The 26400-nt window shown below is 46.2% G+C and overlaps 1 protein-coding gene across 1 annotated transcript in view; it reads right to left on the bottom strand.

Moving 5' to 3' along the window:
• The window catches only part of LOC311004122 (protein NLRC3-like), a gene marked incomplete at both ends in the record, with an annotated part of 177378 nt that overhangs the window by 44252 nt on the left and 106726 nt on the right, over positions 1-26400 (bottom strand). The gene's annotated exons all lie outside the window — the stretch shown is intronic.

A 26400-nucleotide genomic window follows, 5' to 3' on the forward strand; every position in this document is an offset into this window, starting at 1 on the left:
GAAAATTACCGTTTTTTTAGGATTTTTTTTTTTACAGTGTACACGACGACGCATGAGAAAGCACTGAACCGCTCCGCTGCCATCAACTGTAACAACTGGTAGGTGCTCACTGAGCTCAGAGATTCATAGTCCACTCACTGGCTTGTTTTCTGTCTCATTGGTGAATATGTGGTCCGTTAAAGGGATAGGTCACCCAAAATTCAAATTTCACTCATTATCTACTCACCCTCATGTGGACTAAGGGCTGGGAGAATTGTCAGAGTCCTCCGTGCCTTCTCTGAGTTACATCGGGGCTCCATGCAGCAGTATTTGTCCATATAATGGTTATGAATGGACACCACTTTTCTTTGTTCAAAAAGACACACCAAAAAACATCCAAATACCTCCATACTGCTCGTCTGTAATGTCCCTCTTGTATTGAAGCTCCGACATGAGAAATTGTTATGAAAAAAAATTAAATAAGTCTATGTTTTAAGCTTGTTTGTAGTGGAAGCTCCCAGCACTGCTCTTCCTTTGTCCGTCCAAATCTCGCGTGATTTGCAACATAGACTTATTTAACTTCTTTCGGAACAATTTCTCATGTCGGGGCTTCATTACAAGAGGGACATTACAGACGAGCACTATGGAGGTATTTGGATGTTTTTTTGGTGTGTCTTTTTGGAGGAAGAAAAGTGAGCTCTGTTCGCAACCGTCATATGGACATGCAGTGCTGCACGGAGCCCCGCTGTAACTCAGAGAAGCCACGGAGGACTCTGAAACTTCTTCCAGCCCTTAGTCCACATGAGGGTGAGTAGATAATGAGTGAAATTTGAATTTTGGGTGAACTATCCCTTTAAGGCGGCACAATGGGCTGTGATTCTGCTGGGTCCAGTGGTTTTTGGATATAGAGGGATTATCTGTTTACCAACAAATCAGGATGCGTGCGCAACCTGACTGCAGAAAGAACCGGTTGTCATGGTTACCTCCATGGATCTAGTGTAGTCAAAGCGGTGTTAGCTAGCGATGTTGTCAGCCTACTACAACAGTTTATCACCTACTGATGCAGTGTGTGTTTTATACATAGACTGTAGGTTTTATAACGGCAGGAAAAAAAACCAAAAAAAACGTCAGGACGGAGGATCGAGTTTGTACCGCGGCAACGGCAACTCAGCCACGGGACAAACCACGGACACTCAGAGCACGGCGTCGGTCATCGGTAAAAACAACACTGTCACTGTGCATCCCTAACGTTACCTACAGTTATTTAACAGACAATCATGTTCAGGAAAATACTCACGATTACAAAACTCAGTGTCTGTGAGGACTGAGCTGCTGCCTGGTCAGAGACGAGGGAAGAGGACGGACCTGTCTAAAGTCTGGAACAACTGCATAACGTAACTGTAACGTTAATTACATGCATGGCTGAGTATGTACCGGTAATCTAAAACAATGTAGCTTAACGTTAATTAATGTCAGCTTGCTTTCCATTAGTATGTGACCATCATCTTCAGTCACTGTCGTAGTAAACATTTCATAACTCATTCTCTGCAGTTATAACGTTACAGCTGTGCCTGTGAGCATTTAGCTTTATCACCATTCAAACCAACGTATCTAACACGTTATATTGCTCGAAATTAATCCCCAATGTACTATTTTCTCTCTCGTTTGCCTTGAAAGGGGTGCGAGTTGACGGTATTCTGTTAAATTTGCACGTTTTGTTATTTTTATCAAAACAATTAGTGCAACTTCCAGCACAAAAAGACCTGATCACGGCTCTTGCTGCTCTCTTTCTGCAGGCGACATGCGCAGTAGAACGTCAGTGACGTAGGCTGATAATCCCTCTATAGGCTCATTGTATTGATTAACTCATCAGTTATTCTGTGCTCATTGGGATTTAGCAGATCAGTGTTTAATAGATAACGTTTTGCTTCATTGTTGAAAGCCACTGTGCTGTGGAGCCGTGGTTCTGCTGGAGTTCTTCCTGTCTCTGCCAAATCAAAAATGAGAGGTTTAATCAGCAAAACTTCAAACTCTTTTAGAACAAAAAACACATTGATCACATAATTTTGTCTCTAGTCTTTGGTTTAGAATTAAAAACCAGATACATCTACATGAATTTGGTTTCTGGTTTCAAAATAAAATAACAATAACAGGAATGAACAAAAACCAAAAAGGCACCATTTTTAATTGTTTATTAATTTCTTGATTGTGACATCAATGGTGTCATATTATCTTGTAGTTTTAAAATAAATCACATACTTGTGTTTTTAAATGATAATAAATGATGGATTATCTGATGAGACCTGAAACAGTGAACATTTAACGCTCACCTGTTCATATTATCATCAATGTAACGCAGTGCCACCTAACAACCACAAGGGGTCAGGGCATGAACTTATCTGTCCTGTAGCTTTTACAGTGTTTAAAGAAAAGTCAATTAAATTACTGTTAAAATCAGGAGGTCAGCTTGTGGAAACATCAGTGTGCTTCACCATGGTCTGACTGGAGTTTTCTTCACTATCAGTTTCTCCTTCATCGATGCTGACGACCTGTGAGCTCCATGAAGGCTCATGACAGAGGCTCATCACAGCTGCTGCTGCTACATCACATGCTGTCCACCTGGATTCATCAGCCAGCTCATCTTCCCATGTGTCACAGCTGATCTACAGGGATTCAGGCAGCGTTCACACAGACTCTACACAAAGGTCAGAGATGTAGCGTGGTGCAGAGTGAAGCTGCCCTCCACTACACATTTAATTTGAATGTCTTTTATTTTGTTCTGCAAAGAGCAAAAATGTGTATTTTACATAGACTGTAAAAAGAATGGACGTAGCACCGTGACGTCACCCATTGGTTTGGGGGAGTCTGTTTTGTGCCGCTACTACGGGGGTTTGAGCCGCGCCATGTTGGATTCTACTTGCCATATTTGGAGCGGTGCGGCCGTTGGCCGGCCGAGAACCCGCCCACTGGCCTCGAAGCAGCGGTCTCCTGACCTGTCACTCAACGATTCTGCGCCCTAATTGGCCAGAACTTTAAACCTAATAATAGTAAAACAGTAGAGTTAAAAAAAAAATCACCCCCCTCAGAGTGTGTGCGGGGGTAGAAACTATCGGTTGAGACCAAAAAAATAAAATGTACCAGGCTGTAAATATGTTTTTTTAAGCTGTAAAATCGGCTATTTTAACATGGGGCTCAATTGGAGTTGCTCCCTTCTGGAGCCAGCCCCCAGCGACAGCCGAGGGGATTGCAGCTTTTTGAACGCGGAAGTGAGCTTCACTTCTCAGACCGACAACTGCCCCCTTGGTATTTTATCACCACAGTTCGCCACACACACATACGGAAACTTCAGACTCAAGTGTGTGTTCTCATTCACTGAACATATTCGATATTCTAACACAGAAAAATCATGAACATCTGTAGCAACATCAAAACAATAGATCATGTGACTGTTGTATCACTATTCCAGACCAGTTTCATCATGTACATTCAATATATCAACTTATTTAGCAAACACACAGTATCAATCATGTCTAAACATTGTCAAATTAATCAACTCAATCATGTATATCTATTTTAACTTTAATTTTTATTTATCTATGCACTCCGCGAGCAGTCCGGGCTCTTTAGACCGGCTCATAGTTTTCCTGTTGCTCGCGGTAACTACGCAACCAGTGCTAACTACAGGCTAGCCGTTTTCCGTACGGTACATCGGCTGAGTAACGTCCATAAACAATAGCACATAACGTCCGAACGGGATAATAAACCAACACAAAACACATTCACCCACTCGTTACACAATTCTAACTCTCCATTCTTACCTGCAAAGAGCAAAAATATGTATTTTATCATCACACACACACACGGAAACTTCAGACTCAAGTGTGTGTTCTCAGTCACTGAACGTATTCACGCACGACTTCCTTGTTCCTGAACACACCGTGTAGCGAACGCGCCCTCTGCTGGTTGGAGTTAGACACTGCATACTGCTAGATAACATTACATTTTTCAAACAATAAACCACTCTTTTCTCACCATAAACACACAGACAATTATTACCACACTCTAAACATGAGCTGTACTGAATGTAAATCATATTAAACATGTAAATAATACTAATAATGTAGGTATATTAACGGGTCCATGGCACTGGTCCGACCTCCCATTAGTTCGACCTCCCATTGGTTCGAACTCCCATTGGTCCGACAATCGGAGTAATGAGAGTTCGAACTAATGGGAGGTCCTCATTAGCACTGCTGCGCGCTCATTAGTGTCCATAATTAAACCTTGACACTCATATCAAATCAAACTTACATTACAGACAGATATACAGACAGGTGGATTGGGTTCTCTCTCTCTCTCTCTCCCACTCCGAACAGACAGACGGACGCAATCAGAAAGGAAACGGAGGCTGCGCATTGATCCTTTTTTCCTTTCTGGGATCAAACGGGTCATGTGCAAAACAAGCACTTCATATTAATAACATATGACGCTCATTATGCTTCCAGCCTGTCTAGCCTCTACCTGGTGTTTTTACTAAACTTAACCAACTCCTTTCTTCATTGCCTGAACCTAACCAAAGCGAAATTTACTTCTTTTTTTTTTCTCTCAGTCTGCTGTCAGCAGGAGCGGCGGCTGCAGCAGGCTCGCGCCCGTGAAGTGAGCTCAAGCCTGGTTCAGCCATGATCGAGCAGAGGGGGGGAGAGAAAAAAAAGTGTATCTCTTTTACTCTGTACTCTGGGAGGGGGGGCTTTGATTATCAGTTTACACATCTTGATCAGCATTTATGATGGTTGTGCGCGATCTGACATGATCTGGCGTTGTGTGATGTGCGTTTCTGTGTGTTTCTGAGAGCTCTCTCTCTTTCAGTAATTCTCGTTATTTTGCTCTCTCTCACACACACAGAGAGAGAGAGAGAAAGCTACATGCTCCTATCAATGGAAGAGCTTGTCAGAAAGTAGCGATGACAGTTTGAACTAACGGGACCACCCATTGGTTCAACCTCCTATTGGTCTGACTTGTGGTTGATTTTGTCGGAGTAACGAGAGGTCGAACCAATGGGCAGTTCCCGAAGATACTTTGAAATGTCTAATGTTTCAGCTCATTTCATTTTAACAACTGTACAGTTCAAACCACAACAGACTGAAAAAACCTACTAGAGTAGTTTTTTTTTTTTTTAACAGTGACGGTTGAAATGGTTGCTAGGCGACAGGACGGGACTCCCGCTTTACGAGGGAACGGTAGATAGCATAGCTAGCTAGCAAAGTAAATCCTCCATCAGAACGATCGTCTCTTCTCGGTTCAGACTTGTAGACGTTGTCCTCAGAGACTCCTGGATCGGTACCAGAGTTTTTGGGTCCGTATCGTCTCATTTCCGGTTCCTGGTTGTTTTTCATTTTTACTCAGTTAGGTTGAGTATAACTTCTTTAGCTTAGCAGTTAGCTTAGCAACAATGACTCACCTCTCTGCTAGCTACGAACAGAGCGATTGAAGAGTTCAGTTTACCTCGAGCTGACCTGGGAATGATGCCACAGCCAAACTGACCGCCAGTTAGGTAAGTAACTTTTAAAAAGTATTTAGTTATAGTTACTGAATTACTACATAATAAAGGTAAGTAATTACCAGGAGAGGTAGCCTAACTATTGCGTTACTTTTTGAAAAAATAAAATGCTCAAATACTGTATGTCTTATTACTTCAACTCGCCCTAACTCCCTATAACCATAACCCTATACGCCAGTTAGGTAAGTAACAAGCAGTGTTGGGCATGTAACTTTTAAAAAGTATTTAGTTATAATTACTGAATAAAGGTAACTAATGGGGCGGTGCGTGGCGCAGTGGTTAAGGCGGCCGCCCCATGTAGAGGCTACAGTCCTCCACGCAGGCGTCCCCGGTTCGAATCCCGCGTCGGGCAGACCTTTCCTGCATGTCATTCCCCCTCTCTCTGCCTCCCCCTTTCCTGTCTATATCACTGTCTATCAAATAAAGGCAAAAACATTTTTAAAAAAAATAAAAAAAATAAAGGTAACTAATTACCAGGAGAGGTAGCCTAACTATTGCGTTGCTTTTTGAAAAAATAAAATGCTCAAATATGTCTTATTACTTCGACTCGCCCTAACTCCCTATAACCATAACCCTAACCTCCCGTTTATGGAACTAACCAGCTCACCCAGTATTCCTCCACACAGAATACTGAGTGAGTTGGTTAGAAAAAAACACGTTATTATCAGATTACCCTTATATTTGATGGAAACGGGGTCTACTTGGCAGGATTAGGCTACATTTCTAAAATCAACCATATAGTAGAGCAGACACACATGCAGCCTCGATCTGTGTTTTCCACACACTGTCCCGTCTGTGGTGCCGTTTAACTCCGATTGTCGGATCAAACCATCGGCCACTGCTCTGTCTCCGGGACCGAGAGCAGCTGGAGACCCGAGGTCACAAGATCACGGAGCAGAACCAGCCAACGTGATAACAGCCGCTTATAAAACGAGATTAAAATGTAAACAGCGGATCAATTTGCTTTTCTGATGTTGATTTGCTGTTGCTTTTTACTTCCCGTTTGTGGTCTTGTAACGGATGTTTTTATCATACAATGATGGAAACAGGGTCTACATTTTTATGATGTAGTAGCTAAATGAAAGGCGCTAGCGTTCAGAGCTAAACTGGGGAAATGAAAAAAAGAGGTTGATTTGCTGTTGCTTTTTACTTCCCGTTTGTGGTCTTATAACGGATGTTTTGTATCATATAGGCTACAATGTTGCAGTTTTCCGCAACATTTTTTATGATATAGCTAAATGAAAGACGCTAGCGTTCAGAGTTTTACTGGGGAAACGTTGGCCAATACATGTAATGAAATGATTTTGCCCAAAAATACAACATCATTTAAAGTTACCTGACACGAAATGTGAACTGCAAATCCAGGTGTCGTTGCCAGGAGCCCAGCCGTTTTCTCCGGATTGCAGTGATCCATCTTGGTCTCTTTTCTGGTGCTTTAGGTAGCCGGCCGACATGAGAAATTGTTCCGCGACACAGGAAGAGCAGTGAACTGAGACACTGGGAGCTTCTGCTACAAACAAGCTTAAAATATAGACTTATTTAATTTTTTTTGGAACAATTTCTCATGTCGCTTCAATACAAGAGGGACATTACAGACGAGCGGTATGGAGGTATTTGGATGCTTTTTGGTGTGTCTTTTTGGACGAAGAAAAGTGGTATCCATTGACAACCATTATATGGACAAATACTGCTGCGCGGACCCCCCGTAACTCAGAGAAGCCACGGAGGACTCTGAAACTTCTCCCAGCTCTTAGTCGACATGAGGGTGAGTAGATAATGAGTGAAATTTGAATTTTGGGTGAACTATCCCTTTAACAACTAGAGAAAAACAACTGATAAACATTCTACAAAGTAAAGTCACACATTGGCAGCAGTGAACAATTTCAGAATAAGACGTTTGAGACATTTTAGTCAAAACTTGATGAATTAATTAAAATCTGCCAGGAAATGAATTTCAAAATAAATCCAGTAATAAATGTCGACATGTAAATGTTTGTTTATTAATTCATTTATTTACTGGTTCTTTATTAAATCACGTTTTTGTTTATTTCACATCAGATTATTTACATTCATGGATTAAATCAGTTGGTTTTTTTAAACTCTTCTCAGTGATTCTCATAAACTTCTTCTTGTTTTTCAGGTCCCAGTGATTTTTCTGTTGCCATGACGCTGATGAGGTCATTATTAAACTGTGTTCATCTCTGTCCTGTGAAGACGAGACAGACGTGTAGAGACTGAACTGTCTGTTCAACAGAGAGAAGGTTTCTGTGACAGGAGGAGACTCTGCTTCACTCAACACAGACTCACTGACGAACCAGACCAGCAGAGTGTAAACCCAGGATAGAGAGGTTGAGTGAAGGTGGTGTTGAAGGTGTAGAGGCGGATCAGTGAGTCAGAGGAGACTCTGTAGAAGGACAGAGAGCCAGCAGGACAGTCCACATACACTGCTACTCTGTTAGAGACAGAGGAGGAGGAGGAGGAGGAGGAGGAGGAGGAGGAGGAGGAGATAGGTGTCGGTCTGTTATTGTGATAGACTCTGTAACCACCATCAGAGCAGTACAGACTCCAGGACTGATCGTTCCCTCCAAACCAACAGTCTCTACTGTTTCCTTTCCTGCTGATTCCTCTGTAACTCACTGATATAAAAACGGTTCCTCTCCACTCGACCTCCCAGTAGCAGCGACCAGTCAGACCAGTTGAACACAGCAGCTGAGGTCGATGGTCAAATCTGTCTGGATGATCAGGATATGACTGATGTTCCCTCACCCATGTCGCCTTCCTGTTGTTGTCAGACAGTTTGATGTTTGTGTTCACTGTGTTTGTGTCGATTGTGAGTGGACAGGAATCTGATGGAGAGAACAAGACACAGCTGCAGTTATTGATCATGTGATCAGTTATTGACAGTTTGATGAAGACTCATGAGGTCAGTGATGTGACAGTGTGAGGATGGTTGAATGTGCTGCTTTGTTTCCAGTAGGGATGCACATTTTGAAATTTTTTTCTGACCGATAACCGACGCTCGTTAACCGATTATTAACCGTTAACCGATAAGATTACGACGCTCCAATATATATATTTTTTTGCCATTAAAGGGACAGTTCAACATTTTGGCCCATTGCCATAATCCCTATAGTCATAGCAGTAGGTTCGTTACCTTTAATTGTCAGTGCAAGCAGTTTTTTAGAACGGCGGAGCAGAGCCGTGAGCTGCTCAGAGCTACGCTACGGAGGCTCATTATGGGATTTCTTGGTTTCCCTCATCAAACTCATCAAATACACAATCCAACAACTCCACAACGCTCTGGTGGACAAGTTGTGACCTGCACATTCACCACGCTATGAGATAATAACACAACGTTACCACACAGAGTTGTTTTAGATGGAAATTCATGCAAAACCTCTGATGCGCGTTGCCTTCAGGGACAGTTTTTCATCAAGCAGTCTCTGTATTTCCCGCTACAACAACTCTGTCTGGTAACGTTGTGTTATTATCTCATAGCGTGGTGAATGTGCAGCTCACAACTTGTCCACCAGAGCGTTGTGGAGTTGTTGGATTGTGTATTTGATGAGTTTGATGAGGGAAACCAAGAAATCCCATAATGAGCCTCCGTAGCGTAGCTCTGAGCAGCTCACGGCTCTGCTCCGCCGTTCTAAAAACAGCTTGCACCAACAATTAAAGGTAACGAACCTACTGCTATGACTATAGGGATTATGGCAATGGGCCAATTTGCCAAAATGTTGAACTATCCCTTTAAATACACACGTGCGCTGTGACTGCTGATCACTCATATGGAGGTTAGATCGTCCAATGTAGAACAGTTTTAGTTACAAAGTGCAGCCAAACACCAGACTGAAGGAGCAGCAGAGCTCCTCTGTGGAGCTGCAGGAGAGCTGCATCAGCCTCCTCTTTTATTTAGTTATTTAATTTTTTTTCAGCGCCGTTGTTACAGGTGATTCACATCTATGTCTGTGTAGCTACATTTATGGTCTGATCTTCCTTCACGGGGGCTGCTGCACATACTGTCAGTCCTCCTGTGGAACTTTTTACCGCAAGATATGACTGAAGGCACGTGGAAATCTGCACGTGTCGACACGCCCCCATGAGTTGACGACAAGGAGCTAATAAAAAAAAAGATAGTATTAATCGGTCAAAGTTCTTGTTATCGGTTAACGGTTAAACGGTTCAACATGTGCATCCCTCGTTTCCATGAATCAAAGTAAAAACAGACTTACACTTCCTCAGACCTGGTGTCAACCATGGGACTCCAGCAGGCTCCACCCTGAAAGGAGGAGGGGGTCAGAGCAGCACCTTCTCTGTCAGCATGCACACATGGACATTACATGGCTCTCACACACACACTGTTTTATCACTGTGTTCACATGGAGGCTGGTATGTATGGATGAACACTGAGCACAGAGAAGAAGGAGCTGGAGTCTTTATCTAGTGATGATACAGAGCAGGAGGAGACCAGGAGGAAACACTTCATCATGTCTTTTCTCCATGTGATGTCACTGCAGTGTGAGACACACACTTTCACTCTCTGACTCTCAAGCTGCACAAACACACGTCACAGCAAAGAAGATGGAGACACAACAGGTGGAGCTGACCAGCCCAGATATCCCACAATGCACCAGGAAAGAAGAAGAGTGCATGCACTGCAAAAACTCAAAATCTTTCCAAGAATATTTGTCTTATTTCTTGTCAAAATGTCTCATTTCTAGTCAAAACTCATCTCTTTCCACTTTAAATAAGACTCATCACCTAAAATCAACTTGTTTTTAGATCATTTTCACTTGTTTCAAACTAATTTACACTTGAAATAAGTAGAAAAATCTGCCAGTGAAAGCAAGTTTTTTGTGCTTGTAATAACTGTCAGATTTTTCTACTTATTTAAAGTGGAAAATTTGCTTGAAAAAATTAAAAAGTGTCTAAAAACAAGCTACTTTTTAAATGTGATGAGTCTTATTTTAAGTATAATTAGATTTATTTTGACTAGAAATGACATTTTGACTAGAAATAAGACAAATATTCTTGGTAAGATTTTGAGAGCTCAGTGAAACACAAAGTGAGTTTAGTGAGAAACACTGAGTGTGAACACAACTTGTGTTTGTTTGAAGAAAACTCCACAGGAAGCTGAAGAATGAGGCTGTGAGCAGGTTTCCACAGGAGCCACAGCAGCAGTGAGTGGATGAAGGAGCTCTAATAGAAACCATCTGATCACAGTGACAGGACGGATCACGATCTCATCATCAATGACTCTGTTCTTCTCTGCTCTTCACACAGATCAGCTGCAACACACTGACTCACTGAGATCAGTCACATCATGTGGAATAAAGCAGCCGTCCTCAGGACCAGTCCTGAGCTCCATCAAACCTGTCCACACATTTTGACTGGACTTGAAGTCAGAGTCCAGAGGAAGCAGAGAAACTGTAGAGCAGAGAGAACCAGGCTCAGCTCAGAGCACATGGACTCAGACAGGAAGTGAAGCTCCAGCTGCTGGAGACTTTCATTAAGGAGCCACTTTGTGGCTTCATCTGATCTGGAGTCAGCACACACACAGTCTGAAAACAGCTGTTTGACCACACACACCTTCAGCCACAAACACTGATTATTACACTGTTCACTACACTCACTGTCTTCTGATGGACAGCTCCAGGCCTCTGGACAGTGAGGACATCTGGATGTCACGCTGTGATTTACTGTCTCCTCAACACAACAACACATCTCATCAGGACAAGACCTGGATCTCAGAGAGACTGAGCTGATTATTGATCATCAATATCTGACCAGACAGAGACCTGGTGGTGCCGCCTGGTTTCTGTCTCTTATTTCCTCCTTGGTTGGAGACGCTGGGAGACGAATGTCTCTGAGCAGTGGACATGCTTTGATTCTTGTTGCTGTGTTGTTGTTAGTGTGTCCACACTCAACAGGTGTCTACAGTCTCTGGGACTGTTCAGGTCAAACACTCTGTTGGTTCAGGAGCAGTTCAACCAGCTGCAGCTGAAATGTTTCCTGATACACTCTGAAATAAAGTCTGATCCAACATCTGGAGAGACTCAGAGCACAGCTGCCAACAGCTGCTTTCATCACTGACATCTCTTCTCCTGAATATGACACAGTGAGTCATGATGAGACACTGAAGTCATCATGAGGAGAAACTCCTGATCCCAGTAGTTCATCACTAGCTGCGTTTCCATTACAGATTGTCACAAAATAAAAGCGATATTTCTGAAACTTCGAAAAAGTGCAATTGCTATTTGCGGGTGTTTCCATTGAAAGGTGTTTTGTGAATGAGCCATAATCTAGTCTCACCATATCCCATAATTCTCGCCCCGCGAGACTTCACTTTGAGGAAGATGGACGTAAGCTTCTTGCGTTCCTATGGTGACAGCCAGCCGCGGCGCTACTAGTGGGCCTGGCCCCACCCATTCTAGCTGTTCATCCAATAAGCATCCTGAGGAAAGCTTTGAGTGAAAGCTTCTCAGCCAATCAGCGGCTTCTACCCCACGTGTGGCAGATGTTCAAAACACACACAGCCAGTGTCACAACTAAGCATATAAAGTCCGCTAGTGTAACCGATGGGTTCTTTTCATTTCATTTCACCAAAAATCCACTTTATTTTGGTATTGCTGTTATTTTTAACCTACAATATTCTTTTCTTTGATATTCTTATGTGGGAGCTTTTATTTTGTTAGTTTTATTTTGGTAACGTAACCCTTCCTTTCCGTCAACATCCTGTGCACGTCGCGCTGTTTCTCTCAGTATGAAAAATAGCTGATGAGAAGAGGTAGGGGTAAAACGTGCTCTTGTTTAAAATATTTGCTAAGAGTGTGAAATGTATGTTTTCTTTATGTCTTAACCATGCGGTTATAATACCATGTTTTTTTTTAGCTAATTGAGTGAATGGGTATGGTATGTGTGCAGTTGTGAGTGTATTTTGCACAGCGCTCCGAGTGACGGTCGTGAGTCTAAGCTAAGCTAGTCTCTCATGCAGTTGTTATTCCTCCCCTCCTCTAGAGGTGTGTGAGACTGAGAAGAAGAGTGCTGTCTGTACTAACAATAATATTGCTGTACGCAGGTGAGCTCCCATTTGCTTTTGTGTATTTTGTTATTGCATTTGTGATGATTTTACATTTTTTATTCACCCTTTTGGTGCTGATGTTCATATGTGTTCTTATTTACTTACTAAAATATTGCCAGTGGGTCTTGGGGGGTTGTTTGGTGATTGTATTATGACCATGAGAATGAGATTAGGAGTTACACATGCGGTCTGAAAAATGGCTGATGAGAAGAGAGGTGTGTGAGACTGAGTGCTGTGCTGTACTAACAATAATATTGCTGTACGCAGAATAAATCTCCCCCTGCTGGTCGAAACGAGAATTGTGGTCCTTCTTTCCTCAACGTCACAACACAACGCAGACCGGTTACACTAGCTTAATGCGAACGTATAATGTAAAACCACATAGACGGGCTAACATAAATTAGCATTGCGCTATCGCCATTTCGCGGCAACTGACAGCCATAAAAAGCTGTTTTAATTCTGGATTTAGCGCTGTTAAAACGTCACAGTTTATTATTTTTTCATGTAAGAAAGTCACAGTTTAATCCAGAGTCTGTGGTCAGTTTATAACTGTTAGGATGTCTGTGGCGGATCAGGGCAGCGGCTGTCACAGCAGCAGCAGCCGCTCTACTCAGCTGATCTGCTGGGGCCGGCAGCTCGGTCCTCATCCCAGGGAGAAAACGAGCCAAGTAACATATCCGCACGCTTTCAGAGGTTTACCGCTGGCTGGTTAATTTTTTTTAGGAGATTAATGTTGGTCTAATTGATGAAATCTAACAACTGTGGCAGTTGGATTAGTTTGTTTCAATGAAAAGTGAGCAGGGCTGCCTCTGGGCTACGTAGGCTACTGAAATCACCACATTTATGTAAATAAATAGGCTAAATGTTTTACAATGGACCGATCAGTCTACAATAAATTTTATTTTGTTAAAGTAGCTTGAGGCAGGATCAAGGAATAAAAACTCATTAGCGATACAACGGCCGTAGCGGCTGTCAGGGTTACTGCAGCCAAGCTGGTGCGGGAGCGCACATCAACTCTCCACAGCAGCAGCAGCTGATGATGTGACAGTGACACTGTGGCTGAATTGGAAACGGCGTAACGTTACTATACCAGTGTTTTACATTAATCAGCCGCCACAGTTTCGTTTGGGTCCGCCGCAGCAGTCTCTCACAGAAAAAAAGAACAGCTTTCACTATCTCTCATCTCTGCCAGTCAGCCCCTCTACCTGGTGTCTCTCTCACAACACACACACACACACACACACACACGTCGCGCTTGGCTGTTAATAAACAGTAAATGCGCCGTGCCGCGCTCATTGTACAGTGCTCAATTTACCGCGACACCAGGAGGTTGACCGCCCGGGCATCAGGTCAGCACACCGGCCGCCGCCGCCGCCTCTGTGAGCCGCTGGTGCCACTCGGCTGCTCTAGTGGCTCTGCACTCCTCCGAACACGTTGGAGAATTTCCTTACAGGCGTTGTTTGGATAAACTGACCACGGATGAATTAATCGGCTCATTGTAAAACTATTTATTTATTTATTGAAGTAGCCTAAATATGGTGATTTTTGTACGTACAGAGCCCCAAGGCTGCGCTGCTCACACACACCTGAAGCTCCACTTTTCATTCAAATGAACTAATGCGACTGCCACAATTGTTAGATTTCATCAATGAGACCAGCATTTATCTCAACCAGCCGGCAGAAAACCTCTAAAAACCTGTGGGGAAGTTACTCGGCTGGTTTTCTTCCCTGGGAGGAGGACAGCTGCTGCCCGGCCGATGAGCTCAGCTCCCTGGCTGCAGCCTCTGTGACGAGCCACTGCTGCCGCTCGTGTGTGTGGCTCTGCACTCCTCCGAAAAATGTCGGAGCAAATCTACTTACAGACGTTATTTGGATAAACAGACAACAGAGTGGGAATCTAAACTGTCACTTTCTCGCATGAAAAAATATTAAAATTTAAGAAAGTGATGTTATTTCTCTACTCGCTGCTCACATAACTGTTCAGGCTGCAAGACATCCGCCGACCGCTGGTCGCAAGCGGTGGAGAGCCAAAGCTGTCAAGGACGCGCATGCAGCGTCATTTGACATCACATCTGCGGACAGCGTGGGAAATTCGGACCCAGAATTGCAGCGCATTATGCAGCACACAGCCTGTTCAAGGCAACAGAGAGATACGCGAGTGGGCTCATTCTTTTTGGTTTTGAACGCTTCATCGCCCATTAGCAGTAAAAAACTTAAAACGCATGTGCATTTCTTCACAAATCCTGCCTCATGAACCTTTAAGTAACATGGTTACTGAACATGGCAAAGATGATGCCACTTTATGACTTAAAATTGGTCGGTAACCTATTTCATCAACTTAGCTCAGGAGTTTCTTGCTGTGCAGCCATAGAAACAGACATGGTCCAGCGCCACGGGAGAAATAACCCCGAATTCGGTCAGTCAGTCAGTTTTTTTTTTACAACGGAGTCCTATGGGAGTCAGGGCTTAAAGTAAAAAAAAATCCTGAGCCTGAACTTTTTTCCAAGGAGCTGGGTGCAGTGGATCCGACGCATACACATTATAGGCAGTTTAGCAAACAACTTTTTGGCATTGTGCTTGGTAATGTACACAGGGTTCATACACATTTTAACCAACGAATTTCCATGATTTTCCCATGACTTGGCAACAAGTTTCCATGACATTACAAGACCTCTAAAACATCAATAGCCTATATGCATGAAATGTATGAAAACTATGTAAAAAAAAAAAAAAAAAAAAGTGGAAATGTCAAAAAATAGATCTAATCATTACAGTGGGCTTTATGCACAGCTCCACTACTTCCTGAGCTCAAGCCAGCTTCATTATTACATACAGACAAATGAATTAATCCAGGTGTGGACAATGGTCATTCTCCCCCAGAAAAAAATGAAATGTGATTTTAACACATTGAAGCATTCTGGTGTACTCTGAGAAGAACATGAAGGGAGCATTTGTTTCAGATTTTAAAAAAAAGGCACACTGAGTACTGACTTAGGTTCCTATAGCTTAATTGTAAGGCAACAAGGCAAGAATGGCTGGAGTGTATGAAACTGAACTCAACTGGTCGCGTTGCGCTGCGGACATGCACGGGGGGAAAAAAAACGAAACCGAATGCGCGCCGTTATGTCCGCTCGGACCACCAGGGTCGTTTGTGCCGACGTCAACAGCGGCAAGAGACCCGACGCTACTTGGCGTATCACTGCCTCCAGCGAGTGACTGAGTCACGTCACCAGGCTCATACAGTACGCGCAGGCAGGCCAGGGTTGTCTTGCATACGACACATTTAGCTTTGTATTTGTCCTCCGTCTTCTCCAGCCATGAACTTCTCTGTGTGCAGCCAAACATTGTGTGTGTGTTTTTTTTTCCTGAAATTTGCAAACGCCGGCACGGTGCCGGAATACTTTAAGACCTGGGGAGTGCTGTCTTATTTTAACTGGCCCATCCAGTTTTCTGAAGGCCCACCCACAATCAAAATCCTGGCGCCGCTACTGGTGACAGCACAGCGATCTCAGCTGCTACAGCTGTTGCTGTTATTGTTTTTAACAAAGACAAAGGCAGCGCTTGATTGCTGAAAGGCAAAGCCTGTGTGGCGCTGGCAGCGGCCACAAATAAGAGACTCCAGCGTTGATGAGGTGCTGACAACAATGTACGGTGGTTGTGTCCACACACCCTGTACCGGTTTTATGTGACTAAAGGGGACATGTTGGCACAGGAGGGAGTGGAGTGTGGATGCGAGCCAATCTCCTTCAACCATGCACGGAAAAGGGGAATGATTGGAAAGGTTTTTCTAATTTATTGAGAAACGATGCCCAGGTCAGCAATGCATGACAAAAAACATGTGGTTCATTCGTCCCCTCCAATCACATAAACCAACACAGCGTGGACACACACAACTCCGGTGGCGCCGGTGACGTGTAGAAAAGCGAAAAAAGTGTTTCCATTACACTTTTGCGATACACGTTTGTATCGATACGTCTCAAAAACCACCTCATGAGAGCGTAAAAACCTTTTAGCGATATTTGAGAGTTTTTTCGAAATGTAGGTGTTTCCATTACCAGCTTTTTATTTCGATATTTAGGTTTTTCGCATTTCAAGGGGTAATGGAAACGCACCTACTGTGACTGATGAAAGCTGCACAGCTCATGTTTGAAACACTCTGAGATTTTGGCTTCAGTATAAACTGTGTTGGGACTAGAGGGCTGCACGGGCCTGGAAATTAAGCCCGTACCCAGCCCGAGCCCGAGACTCTCAAACCCGACCCGAACCGAGTCTGAATAAATAAATTAAAAACCAGGCCCGACCCGGCCCGTTACCCGAAATGTTACTATGCAAAATGCACATTATTTTCAATGACGACAAACATTTAACAGCGCAACGCTCGTCAAGTGGCTCGGAAGTGAGACGACTCGGTAGAGAGAGAGAGCGTTTGGTGGACACGGCCGTGTGTGTGTGTGTATGTGTGCCAGAGCAACCTCACTCATACACGACAGGAACCAGCAGAGAAGGACCGAGAGACGTGCTCAGCGACACCAGAGGGCAGCCCGCATCCAACCTGCACCTGGGCTCCCCTGCCTAGACTGCAGACGGATGATTGGCTCACGGATCCACCTGAAGTGGCACTAGCGACACACGCGCGCTCGCGACCAACGACCAAGACCAGCTGTCCGGTGCAGCCCGACCCGACCCGGCCCGTTACCCGTTGTGTTACCCATGGGCTTGGGTCGGGTAGCCATGCTCTAGTTGGGACAAGTCAGACTGAGACAGAGGACGTCAGTGGAGTGGGCGGAGCTTCACTGTGGCCTACACCACCTCTGGATATGGTCTGAGTGATGGGATCTGGTGTCATTAATGCATGTGTGGCAATGCTACGAGGGAAAAACTTTGAGAAGGAGCCAACAACGCCACCTAGGGGAATTCCACCCCCAGGAATTCTAAACCTATAGCTACAATTCTATAACACCAAAAGACACACAGGTTTAACAGACACTGGCTCAGACGTGATTCCAAAAAATTACAAGTTTTTATTATTAACTATTGTTTTTCTTTTTCTTTTTGCAGAGTACAGGTTCACAATAAAATCAATGGACAACAATATATAATAGGGCCATATAAAAGCGTTGCTTAAGTTGTCAATAAAGTGCTAGGGTACAGGGCTGGGGGCTCACCGGGCAAAGATGACTGCTGAGGGAGAGGGGAAGGGTCCTTATGCTACACCACACGTGAAAACCACACAAATTGTCCACCACAAAGTGCACTACTGTAAAGGAAAGTGAAGGGAACCGCCACCACCGGGATCAGCCAGTCTCTTGCACCAGTGGCTCCGCCAGCACCTGTCCAAAAGAGAGAGACAACTATTAGGCCAGGCAGTAAAAGATGGGGAACCTGCACAATACAATATACACACACACACAAGCTCTTTAGGCTCCACTCACACCAACACACTCACACAACCCCTGATTTGATTAATTCAGAAATTAAACAAAAGAAACAAACTTTACAGATCCAGAAACGGGGTTCACTGCAGGCAAAAGGCCTGCACACACACACACACACAGAAAAACAAAAAGAAAACAATACAATAAAATACTAAATAACAAAAGAAACTTTGGAAAATAATGAATAATCAAAATAACCCAGACAGAACAGCAGTAGGACGCCCATACGAGGCGTAGGGGCCCGCGTCAGCTGATAGTTGGCGGGGCGTGGAGGCTTCAGGGCTCCGACACAGGAGGACACACACCGCAACAGACAGCTTTAACTGTTAACAATCAGAGGTGCAAGGTCATGGTTAATAGCAGCTAGAAAAAGGCACATGTACCACAAGCACAAAAAGACAAATGAGACGGCCTACCGTAGGAACTGAATGCTGTGTACAAAGCCAACTTCAAGGCCACGCTTGGCTCACCTCCGACTTCGGCCGACAAAACCACTGCAAAGTCAATAATTTATCAGCCATGCTACTACACAAATGCGCCGTGCAATGCAACCAACAAACATACCTCAATTTAACCAAGGAAGCGAACGCCGTGCTGCTCACAGAACGCTGTGTGGCTCACGGGGCTGCGCGCACACACACACTGCCAGGACAACTCTCCCCTCACTCAATCTCCAGCCAGAAGACAGGCCGACCGCTGCAAACAGAGCCTGTCAGCTACCATACAATTGCACGCCAAGAACCAATGCTGTTGCAAAACTTACCTGAGGGTATAAAAATGCACTGGCCTGTTGTCTTGCTACACGAACGCCACCACAGCCACACCACCGACGCCAAGTCTACTACTGAGAGCGAAGGAGTCCGCACACCTGCATCCAATGTTCCAATTGTCCCCCCGGCGCCGCCCCGTAATCAACGTAAAGGAGGACGGCGACGCACGGTGAGCAGAAAGCAGGAGGAGGGGGTACTACACCCCAAATACAAAACGGGGGTACTACACCCCAAATACAAAAAAAGAAAAATATAAATAAGCAACCTGCTCTACCACATCTACCCCCAGCTTTTGCATCGCCGCCCCGGCGATGAACCTCAAGAAAAGGTCAGGACGGTTAACACCATGGCCGGTGGAAAGCAGACTGGACATTGGACATTGCCCCCGGTGGCTCCACAACCTCTTTGCCAGTACGATCAACAGGCCGTGGAAGATGATGGGCATTAGAATGGTGGCCAGCGGTGGCGCGAGCTGTTCGACGAGGGACTGGCTGTCCAGCATTATTGGGATCAACTGGAGGTGGAGGATCAGCTGAGACGCTAGGTTGTTCCTGTACCCGAAGTGTCTCAAGGACAGGTAAGTCTCTTGCGGGAGATGTAGAACCAGGCCTTGCGGGCCTCAGGTCTCCGGCCGCAACTGCAGCAGGCGGCAACAGGGTTTCAGGAACCAACACCCATAGATCATCATCATCACTGGACGAGTGACCCTCTGGCACTGCTGGTGGCGGAGATGGTGGAAGGACTGGATGAGGGGCAACCATAACAGGCCCCACTTGGACTTTCAACATGTTGCGATGTACGTTCTTCACCTTCTCCAAATTGTCAACTGGAGCGATGGTGTAGACTGCACCCTCGCCACGGGGCACTCTGAGCACCTGATAAACCACAGAACTCCAAATGTCATGGATTTTATGACGCCCTCTAGCACTGTGGTCTCGAAGGTAAACCAGCTGCCCCACAGTCAAAGGGTCACTTTGGACCCGCTGATCATACCGCTCCTTACGGCGACCAGCAGCTGCCAACAAGCGATCATGTGCCCCCTCAAAAGCCAACCTAAGTCTGACCTGATGCTCTGCGACCCAATCCTGTACCTTCCCCGGTACAGGGTCATGAACTCGACCCAGCAAGAAGTCCACAGGAAGCCCAGGTTCACGTCCGAACATAAGAAAGAATGGAGACTCTCCTGTGACCTGGTGAGGCGTGGTGTTGTAACAGAAAAGGACCTGTGGGAGGCTGGCAGCCCAGTCCTGTTTTCGTGAGACTGGCAAGGTGCGCAGGAGGTTGTGTAGGGTTCGATTGAACCTCTCACACTGCCCGTTCCCTGCAGGGTGGTATGGGGTGGTGCGAGACTTCTCCACCCCATACAAGCAACAGAGCTGCCGAATCAAGGCACTCTCAAAACTGCGACCTTGGTCGGAGTGGATGCGGCTTGGTACACCAAACTTAAAGAACCATTCATTAAGTAAGACCTGGGCCACCGTGGATGCACGCTGGTCCCGAGTCGGGATAGCCACAGTGTACTTGCTAAACACATCTGTCATAATGAGAACATTCTCCAAACCGGTGCTGGAAGGCTCCAAGACAGTGAAATCAATGGCCACAATCTGGTTGGGCTGAGAAGCCAGCAAGTGCCCCATAAAGCTGTGCGCAACCGGTCTGGAGTCCTTTGCGACCTGACATCGGTCACATTCCCGTACCCACTGCTTTATGTCTGAGCACATCCCCGGCCAGTAACATCGTTCGTGTACCAGCTCCGTCGTCCGGTCAACCCCCTGGTGACCGTGTGCTTGGTGGAGCTGCCGCAACGTTTCCTTTTTCAAACAAGCTGGCAAGATTAGCTGGAGGTTCTCCTCCCCACCATCTGGACGAAAAACTCTGCGGTAAAGGATGTTATCTTTTTCCACCAAGCGGTCCCACTGTCGCAACAAGGCCAAGGCCGGTTTGGACAGTTTTCGTTTTTCCACTGAGGTCGGCCGATCTTGCCGCCTCCAAAAGACCCAGACTTCCTGTAAAAGGGGATCAGACTCCTGCAGTGACCGAATGTCTGAAGGAGAGTGGGACGGAAGGGCAGATATTACAGACTGGATCGCCGGAACCACTCCTGGGTTCGGATGTGCAGCTTGTTGAAGTACAGCTGGAACTGAGGTACCTGGAAGGACCTGTTCAACCAAGCTAGAGCCTGAGACATACTGCCGAGAAAGTGCATCCGCATTCCTATTACTGCGGCCAGATCGATATTTGAGTTCGAAATCGAAAGCAGCAAGTTGCGCAGCCCACCGATGCTCAGTGGCTCCCAGTTTGGCAGATTGCAGATGGCTCAACGGGTTGTTATCAGTGAAAATGACACATTTATGACCCAACAGATATTCACGAAACTTTTCTGTCATGGCCCATTTAAGGGCAAGAAACTCCAGTTTCATAGAACTGTAGTTAGACATGTTCCGCTCGGTTGGACGGAGACCTCGGCTGGCATAGGCTATTGGCCTAATGCTACCCTCTTGGTCTTGGGACAAGACAGCTCCTAGACCACTGTGGCTAGCGTCAATCTCCAGGATGAAGGGGCGGGAGAAGTCTGCATAAGCTAAGACCGGGGCCGACACCAGCTTCGCCCTCAAAGCATCAAAGCTCTCCTCACACTGAGGTGTCCATACAGAACAAAGATCTTGCTTCTGTCCCCTCTTGCACCGTGTTCCGGCTACCTCGGCCACTAGCTTATGCAGCGGGGCTGCCAACTTCGCAAAACCCTCAACGAAGCGCCTGTAGTAGCTTGCAAAGCCCAAAAACGAACGCAGCTCTGATGCATGGCGGGGACGCTGCCACTTGGCGACCGCCTCAATCTTTGCAGGGTCAGTAGAAACACCGTTCCCAGAGATGACATGCCCAAGATAGCCGACCTCTTTCTGAAAGAAAGCACACTTCCCGAGTTTGGCCTTTAAGCCTTCATTCTGCAGGCGACTCAAGACGACTTCCAAGCGCTGCAGATGTTGGGCAATGGAGGATGAAAACACAACAATGTCGTCAAGATATAGAAGAAGAGACTGACACTGTTGGTCTCCAAACATTCTTTGCATTACTCGCTGGAAAGTACTTGGGGCATTACACAACCCGAATGGCATCCGATTCCATTCAAAGAGGCCAAAGGGTGTGCAAAAGGCTGTTTTCGGTTTGTCCTGCTCCGTTACCGGGACTTGATTATACCCACTGGCCAAATCCATGGTCGAAAACCAACAAGCACCAGAGAGGGCATCAAGACTTTCCTCTATACGAGGGAGGGGAAAAGCATCTTTCCTCGTTTTGCTGTTAAGGAGGCGATAGTCCACACACATGCGTAGGCTGTTGTCTTTTTTTCTGACCAAGACAATTGGAGAAGCGTAGGGACTACTGCTCTCCCTGATCACGTTGGCCTCCAACAGCTGATTAATGTGGGCCTTGGCCTCCTCGTACTCTGATGGCGGAATGCGTCTGTATCTCTGTCGCACAGGAATGTTATCAAGCACTGGTATGTCGTGAGAAATGAGCGTGGTGCAGCCCAGATCACCATCATGTGCCGAAAAGACAGAGCTGTACTTGTGCAAGAGAGACCGCACCTCGGCTTGGTCCTGTTCCGTCAAAGCTGACAAATCCACCTCCTCTAACCCACTCTGCACAGGGCCACCAGCCGTACAAGAAGAAACTGTGGCCGTGGTCGACCTCACCTCTGTGACCCCAGTGGGTAAACTCACGACTTGGGTACGGCTGAGAGTACCCAGGCTAGTGCGTGGGTAGAGGAGAACTGCAGTAGTCCCTACATTGACTACAGGGATGTAAGCGGTACCACTGACAACTTGGACAAGACAAGGAGAAGCAAGAAGCCCCGCTGGAAGTCCAGACGCCTGGGGTTCAAAAAGCACAGCTGAACTAGACGGCTGTTCAGGACAAGTGCTGGCAATGAACTGAAGGACCCCACCAGGCAAGCGCACTGCCTGTGGGCCTCGGACCTTGGCTGTACCAAGGACGTCTGTTGACCGTGAAGTAGTGGATTGGTGACATTGTTGCAGGGCCTCAAGAACTGAACCAGGGGCCTGGTTAACTACAGGCAAGCTGAACAGTCTAGCACCATGTGCCCCAAAGAGCTCCCGGTAACACCGCTGGATGACATTCATCCCCAAGATCCCAGGGACAGAAGCCGACGCACCAGGCGGATCTCGTACCACCAATATCCCACACCCATGAAATACCTTGTCACACAGTGTCACGTCCAGCTCAAGGTAACCAATGTATGGGATTGCCAAGCCGTTAGCCGCTCGAAGTTGGAGCCAATGACAAGACTGAAGGCGGTCATTGCCCCAAGGGGCAAAATGCTCTGAAAAGAAGCTCTCCGTAATAGTGGACACCATGGATCCAGTGTCTATCAAGCATGGGACCGTAATGCCACCCATCAAGAGGTCCAGGTGAGGACAAGTTGACATTAATTTACCCACAGTCCCTCCTTTTGAGCCCATCGGTTCCCCACCTGAGCTGTGGCTCAGCAACTCAGTGGGTTTCAGTTTTCCGACCCAGAAGAAGGAGAAGGTCTGGTCACATGACCTCGGCCGAAGGCAGAACTAGCACGAGCATGAGGATGAGCTTGCCGGCTATGACACTGGCTAACATGGTGTCCCGGTTGATGACACCTACGACATACTACTGGACCCGCATGACCCTGGCGAGGTGGCAACGAAGAGGTCTGCAGTGAGACCACCGTCTGAGTGAGCTGATTGAGCTGCTCCTGCTGTCGTTTTAGCAGTTCCTTCAGCTCACCCAGTTCGGAGTTCTGTGAAGTGGCCAAAGGTGGATGGGGGCTGCCCTGTACGCCATACTGCAGACCGTACATGGCTGGGAGTGAATGGCTACGCTCCCTGACGCCGCCTGGGAGTCCCTCTCTTTCCCAGCGGATAGCTTCTGCACGCACGTCTATCAGAGTGGCTTGAGGTTGACGACGGACCAACTGTTTCAGCTCCCTACGAAGGGCACCATCAAGAACGTGTTCCACAAATTGGTCACGAAGCAGAACTGCTGAGTTAAGAAGACCATCAGGGGCCCGCTGCTTTACCTGCTCCATAAGGGCCATCAGAGCCAAGGAAAATTCTTGCAAGGTCTCGCCTTCCTGCTGAGTCCTAGCAAAGAAAGCCTGCTGCAAAGCTATATATGAACGGGTGCAACCATACAACTCTTTCAATATGGCAAGGATCTGTTCAGGGTCTGCTTGCTCAGCGCTGGTGCGATATTTAATCTCATCTCTGGCCTCTCCCTCTAGATGATCAAAGATAAAGAGGGCCTGATCAGCAGTTGCCAACCGTCGAGAACGCATGCAGGCTTGAACTTCTTCCGCCCAATCCGTTACATTTATGCCAGTCTTTCCATTAAAGGTTGGGCACCTACGGTCACGAGGCACTACCACTAATCGCTCTGTTATTGTAGTGCTGGCATTGGCCAATGGAGTGGTACTCACCGGAGCAGGAGGAGTCGGAGCAGTACTCGGGCCGGCCTGTGAAGCATCCCTTTCCCTGCAGAGCCGCTCATTGTCTGCCTTCAGCTGCATGACCAGTTCTTTAAGCTGTTGCAGTTCCTCCGCCATGGCACCGGAGGGTGAGCTGCAGGAAAACCTGCTAGAGAAATTTAGAAATCTGGGGTTTAGAGCTGGGCTACCTACTGCTGTTCTGTCTCTATAACCAACTAAACACACACAAAAAAAAGAAACACAAGCTCTACAAAAAAAAAGAACACTAAAACTCTCACTGGATGCTACAAATGCAGCAAACCCTCAAGAAAAAAAAAAGGAAAAAGAAAGAACAAAGAAAAAAAAGGAATTCACGTCTGGCTTCAAAATGTCATCCTGCCAACAACGCCAAGTTGTGGCAATGCTACGAGGGAAAAACTTTGAGAAGGAGCCAACAACGCCACCTAGGGGAATTCCACCCCCAGGAATTCTAAACCTATAGCTACAATTCTATAACACCAAAAGACACACAGGTTTAACAGACACTGGCTCAGACGTGATTCCAAAAAATTACAAGTTTTTATTATTAACTATTGTTTTTCTTTTTCTTTTTGCAGAGTACAGGTTCACAATAAAATCAATGGACAACAATATATAATAGGGCCATATAAAAGCGTTGCTTAAGTTGTCAATAAAGTGCTAGGGTACAGGGCTGGGGGCTCACCGGGCAAAGATGACTGCTGAGGGAGAGGGGAAGGGTCCTTATGCTACACCACACGTGAAAACCACACAAATTGTCCACCACAAAGTGCACTACTGTAAAGGAAAGTGAAGGGAACCGCCACCACCGGGATCAGCCAGTCTCTTGCACCAGTGGCTCCGCCAGCACCTGTCCAAAAGAGAGAGACAACTATTAGGCCAGGCAGTAAAAGATGGGGAACCTGCACAATACAATATACACACACACACAAGCTCTTTAGGCTCCACTCACACCAACACACTCACACAACCCCTGATTTGATTAATTCAGAAATTAAACAAAAGAAACAAACTTTACAGATCCAGAAACGGGGTTCACTGCAGGCAAAAGGCCTGCACACACACACACACACAGAAAAACAAAAAGAAAACAATACAATAAAATACTAAATAACAAAAGAAACTTTGGAAAATAATGAATAATCAAAATAACCCAGACAGAACAGCAGTAGGACGCCCATACGAGGCGTAGGGGCCCGCGTCAGCTGATAGTTGGCGGGGCGTGGAGGCTTCAGGGCTCCGACACAGGAGGACACACACCGCAACAGACAGCTTTAACTGTTAACAATCAGAGGTGCAAGGTCATGGTTAATAGCAGCTAGAAAAAGGCACATGTACCACAAGCACAAAAAGACAAATGAGACGGCCTACCGTAGGAACTGAATGCTGTGTACAAAGCCAACTTCAAGGCCACGCTTGGCTCACCTCCGACTTCGGCCGACAAAACCACTGCAAAGTCAATAATTTATCAGCCATGCTACTACACAAATGCGCCGTGCAATGCAACCAACAAACATACCTCAATTTAACCAAGGAAGCGAACGCCGTGCTGCTCACAGAACGCTGTGTGGCTCACGGGGCTGCGCGCACACACACACTGCCAGGACAACTCTCCCCTCACTCAATCTCCAGCCAGAAGACAGGCCGACCGCTGCAAACAGAGCCTGTCAGCTACCATACAATTGCACGCCAAGAACCAATGCTGTTGCAAAACTTACCTGAGGGTATAAAAATGCACTGGCCTGTTGTCTTGCTACACGAACGCCACCACAGCCACACCACCGACGCCAAGTCTACTACTGAGAGCGAAGGAGTCCGCACACCTGCATCCAATGTTCCAATTGTCCCCCCGGCGCCGCCCCGTAATCAACGTAAAGGAGGACGGCGACGCACGGTGAGCAGAAAGCAGGAGGAGGGGGTACTACACCCCAAATACAAAACGGGGGTACTACACCCCAAATACAAAAAAAGAAAAATATAAATAAGCAACCTGCTCTACCACACATGGATCACCTGAGACAGATGTTAATACCAGGTGTGACCAGGTGTGAATGGGGCCATAGAAAATGTTCCAGCTCCTC

The sequence above is a fragment of the Trachurus trachurus genome (genome assembly GCF_905171665.1).
Source record: "Trachurus trachurus genome assembly, chromosome: 21".
Classification (NCBI taxonomy): Eukaryota; Metazoa; Chordata; class Actinopteri; order Carangiformes; family Carangidae; genus Trachurus; species Trachurus trachurus.